Raw genomic sequence first — 5,069 nt, forward strand, 5'->3', positions numbered from 1 at the left:
ATCCTCAGGTGAAGAACAAAGCGCACAACATTCAGAAGCCGAGCCATTTTGCTTGCGAATTTGGTTCGAGGCCAGCAGCTTCCCCCACATAAACATTTTTATCTTAAGGGGAACTCTAGCACACCACACATCCTTAAATTTATTCGTAAGCGTACCCGCAACAAGCTTAGCATATACATATTTCACTGAAAACCGATCGGAGCCAGAGTGAGGCCAAGTCACAAAATATGTCGTCTGCACCGGGAAGGATAGTGAGCTGGTGCCACTCTTCCAACTCTGGATGAGAGAGGACCCTAGGGAAACTAAGGTCCTTTTGGTGTGCAGAAAGCGCAAAAAGAGTTGGGAAAGAAACACTCAAAGGACCATCGCCAAGCCAACCAATCAAGCCAAAAACGAACAAAAGCAGTGAACGAAATTCATTGTGAACTTGAACCGGCTGCCTCCAAAACTGGGAACCCCCATTCCCAGAAGCAATAAAAGAGGATCGCGGTTTGGGAAATACTTAGCTTTTAGGATGTCATACCACAAAACACAAGGGGGCACATTTAAGATTCTCCACCATTTAATGATAAGACATTTGTTCATAGTCTTAGTGTTAAAGGTACCCAATCCTCCCCCCGCCCCCACTCGCCCATATTCTTCTCAGTCTACACATAATATTGCATTTAACAAGTCGGTATTTTCTCTTGTTGTTTGTCATACCTAGCGTGAGTGCCATCAGGGAGGCGATAGAAGCCCATTAGGAATATAGGTAGGGAGGAAAGACAAGCATTGGTGAGGCAAACCCTGTCCGCAGTAGAGTTGTAATATCCGCGCCAAGGCAACACGGTTGCCCACCTTTAGGACAGAAGGAACAAAGACTTTTGAGCACAATTTGAGAGGAGAAATAGGCAAGCCCAAATAAGTAAAAGCGATGGAGCCTAGTCAGAGGCCACCCTCGCAGCCTCAACATCAGAACAACTCGGTAGACCTACCTCACTTTTGGAGAAGTTAATTTTGAGGCCCAAGAGAGATTCAAAACAAAGAAGCAAAAACTTGAGGTTAGCAATGCAAAGGTCATTGTTCTCAAACATAATAATAGTGTCGTCTGCATACTGTAAGTGAGAAACCCCTCCAGGAATAAGATCAGAGATAACAAGGATAATGTGACCAGCAGTAGCTCCATGTAATTGAATAACAAAACGGCTACATATTTCTATATTGACAGACATATGGAGAAGTGGAGAAAATAAAAAATCTCTTGACTCAACTGATTTTAACAAAAGAGGGAATATGACATTTCTTGGAAAAAATATATTTCAAGGAGACATTCTTTTATTGAAAACAAAAATTCTTACATGAAGATTTACACATAAAACAGAAAAAGGAAAACATGGAAGTTAGAAAGTCACAAATATATTCAAAAAATATTATTCATAGATATGGGGATTTGGAAAATAAAAAATAAAATATCACTAGTAACTCTATTGAATTTCAAGGTTTACTATAACTTTAATTAGTTCCATGGTTTTGCACAATTTTTCTGATTGTTATGAATTTGAAAAATGCAAAAGTCTTTGATAACATTAGTACAATATTTATGTTTTTCCTAAATTTTCAGCTTTGTTCTCGGACAAGAAAATTAATGGTACTCAAGTTGAGGAATGGAATCTATACTTTTGCAATAGTTAATAGTTAGCTATTTTTTAATAATACATTTTTTTATTAAATTTGAGAAATAATACACGGGTTTGAAATTTGATAAAAATAATACAGCATGGGCTCAGGCTAAGCCAACTCCAGTCGGCTCAGGCGAAGCCGACTAGGATCCAGTCAGCTTAGCCGAAGCCGACTAGGATCCGTTCGCATCACGGGAGGCCAACTGGTCAGTCGAGTAGAGGCATTAGCGTTAGTTAGTACTAATCATCTTAGCCAAAGCCAATTAGTACTAATTGGCTACACCAAAGACAATTAGTTCAAATCGTCTTAGGCTAAGCCGACAGCTGCATGGGACCAAATTTTTGACCCGACCATTGCATGGAACCATATTTTTTACCATAATTTTATCTCGCCACACTCGCCCGAGTTAGCGGCAATTTCCCGCAAACTTTCCCTCCATGTGTTTCCGGCATTATCATTTCCGCCAACCCTTTCCCGTCACCTTCTTTCCCACCAACCCTTTCCCGCCATCCTCTTTCCCGCCAACTCTTTTCTGCTATCTTCTTTCCCGCCAACCCTTTCCCGCCATCTTCTCTTCTCAACCAATAAAACCCCCTCCACGCAAAGGTGGGTAAGCAGTGTAGTGTAGTCTCGTCAAGATGTCCGATTATCCTTGAAGCGTGGGAAGCAACTCCGTCCGGCGGACTTCACTCACCGAATGCTAACAAAAAAACTAATAAAATTCGCACACCTAAATATATTACCGATTATTACCGGACCAACTAAAAAAATGACACACCTAAATATATTTGACATCTATATATATTACCGGACCAACTAAATATCGAGTATATTCGCATATGCAAGTTAGCACTTCACACCTAAGTATACTATCGAGTACAACCGGACTATCTATAACAGAAACGCAAGTATGATAGACAAAATGACAGTTGAATCATACCCATGAAGCGTGCGAAGTAACTCCTTCCGGCGGACTTCACTCATCGGAGCACCACCACCAGCAGCCACTCCACCACCACCACCACCACCACCTTGGAGTCACCGGAGCACCACAATAACCTCCATCTCTAGCTCCACAAAAACCATCACCAAGACCACCACGAGCTATCCCATCACGAGATCGAGGTTTCCCTACCCTCCCCAAGCCTCTAGATTGGAACTACGGTGGAAATCGGGCAAAAAATCAGCTCACAAAGGAGTATTAATTTGACGGGCTTTGGTTTAGCGAGAGGAGAAAGAGACAAGAGGAAGAGAAGAAGAGGGGAGGAAGAAGAGACAAAGAGGGCCGGCCCCATGGCTAAATGGCCACCTTTTGGCTAAGCCTCGGCCGACTGGCCAGTCGTCTAAGGCGTGGCCGACTGGTCGCCGGCCAGGGCGAGTAACATGGTCCGGCCACTGGTCAGCTGCCGCATGGACGAGCGGGCCCTATCGGCCTCCCCTGATGTGAATGGATAATAGCCTGCTTAGGCTAACCCGACTGGATCCTAATCGGCTGTCCTTGGCCGACTGGATCCAGTCGGCTTAGCCTGAGCCGACGCCGTATTATTTTCGTTAAATTTCAAATCCGTCTATTATTTTTCAAATTTAATAAAAAAGTTACTCCCTCCGTCTGAAAATACTTGTCATCAAAATAGATGAAAAGAGATGTATCTAGAACTAAAATACGTCTAGATACATCCCTTTTATTTATTTTGATGACAAGTATTTCCGGACAGAGGGAGTATTTTTTAAAAAAATAGCTAATATTTAAGGGACAAAAATTACACTTCTTATGATATAATGGGGTTATATTTTTGAGCATTTTGCTGTTTTGATTTAGATTCACTGAAATACACTTCTGCGCTATCGGTGGCACTGGCCGTTGTGTTTCGTGGTGATCACCGCCGGAATCGCCATGATCAAACTGACAAGAGGGCAGATCCCGATGCCCATGCTGTTCCCCGACGTTCACGGGACCTGAGCGTCCATCTTCAAACTCTTCACGGCCGCTCCAGTTCTTGTTACCGCCTTCATTTGCCACTACAATGGTACACACGCGCTGAGCTAAGCAACTCCAGTTAGCCTGCACTGACACTGTCTGTCTGAATCATCACGTCAATTGTGCAGTGCACCCTATCCACAACGAGCTCAAGGACCCGGCCCAGATCAAGCCGATCGTGCGGGCGTCGCTGGTGCTGTGCTCCGCCGTGTACGTGACCACCAGCTTCTTCGGGTTCCTCCTCTTCGGCGAGGAGACGCTGGACGACGTGCTGGCCAACTTCGACTCGGACCTCGGCATCCCCTACGGCGGCGTCTTCAACGACGCCGTCAGGGTCAGCTACGTACTCCACCTCATGCTCGTCTTCCCCATCGTGTTCCACGCGCTGCGCCTCAACATGGACGGCCTCCTCTTTCCCTCCGCCCGGCCGCTGGCCTGCGACAACCGGAGGTTCGCGGCGCTTACGGTCGCGCTCCTCGCCGTCATCTTCCTGGCCGCCAACTTCATCCCCAACATCTGGGACGCCTTCCAGTTCACCGGGGCCACCGCCGCCGTCTCCATCGCCTACATCTTCCCCGCCGGCATGGCGCTGAGGTCAGTGAGTTGACAACAAGAAGCTGAACTAAATTTGTTCTTGATGATGGACTGTTAACTTGTTCATGGACATCGTTGTCAGGGATCGCCACGGCATCGCGAAGAAGAGGGACAAGGTCCTGGCGTTGTTCATGATTGTGATCGCGGCGGTGTCGAACGGAGTGGCCGTGTACAGCGACGCTTCCTCGTTGTGATTTGATGGCATACTGGCATGGCATGGGACTGGCAGCACCGGCACGGAGCGGTCGCCTCCACCATGGCGCTCTGTATGTATATTAGGTTAGTGATGAGAGACCGACTTGAGTCCTTCCACCTAAAAATGCATGTACATGTAAAATATCTCTGCAGCTATGCATGATGTGCAGAAAGTTGAGTAAGGACTGGATTCCAATCCATTGGCATGATAGTGCCAAGAAAATACGACATTATAAAGCTCTGAAACCAAGGATGTAACGTCGTGAATGGGGGGCGAGAAAATAGTTAGCCAACGAGTCTCTTGGCCAATTTGGGTGAGAAGAGGGAGAGCAGTAGAGCACACAGGGGAACTGGGAAGGAGGAGATCAGTCTATTTCTTCACGATGATCAGTTACAGCTGAAAACTCTCCTGGGTTACGGCCCAACGCAGTACACACTGACCAACGGCCAACGCAAATAACCCAGTCTGGAATTTCTGGCCCAAGAGCACCTTTAATGATTTGAAGATTGTTAAGGGCAACCCCAACCAGGATTTTCAAATGGGCAACAACAAACATGTCCGCGGACAGTAGTGTGAGTGGAGTCATCAAATAAAACGGACATTGATTTTCCGTTCATTTCTGGATTAATTTTTACATAGCAA

The 5,069-nt window shown here is 45.8% G+C and overlaps 1 pseudogene; it reads left to right on the forward strand.

Moving 5' to 3' along the window:
• LOC119321278 overlaps positions 1–4,666 on the forward strand; it is a 6,902-nt pseudogene extending 2,236 nt beyond the window's left edge.
• The last annotated feature ends 403 nt before the right edge of the window (positions 4,667–5,069 follow it).

The sequence above is a fragment of the Triticum dicoccoides genome, chromosome 6B, assembly GCF_002162155.2.
Source record: "Triticum dicoccoides isolate Atlit2015 ecotype Zavitan chromosome 6B, WEW_v2.0, whole genome shotgun sequence".
Classification (NCBI taxonomy): Eukaryota; Viridiplantae; Streptophyta; class Magnoliopsida; order Poales; family Poaceae; genus Triticum; species Triticum dicoccoides.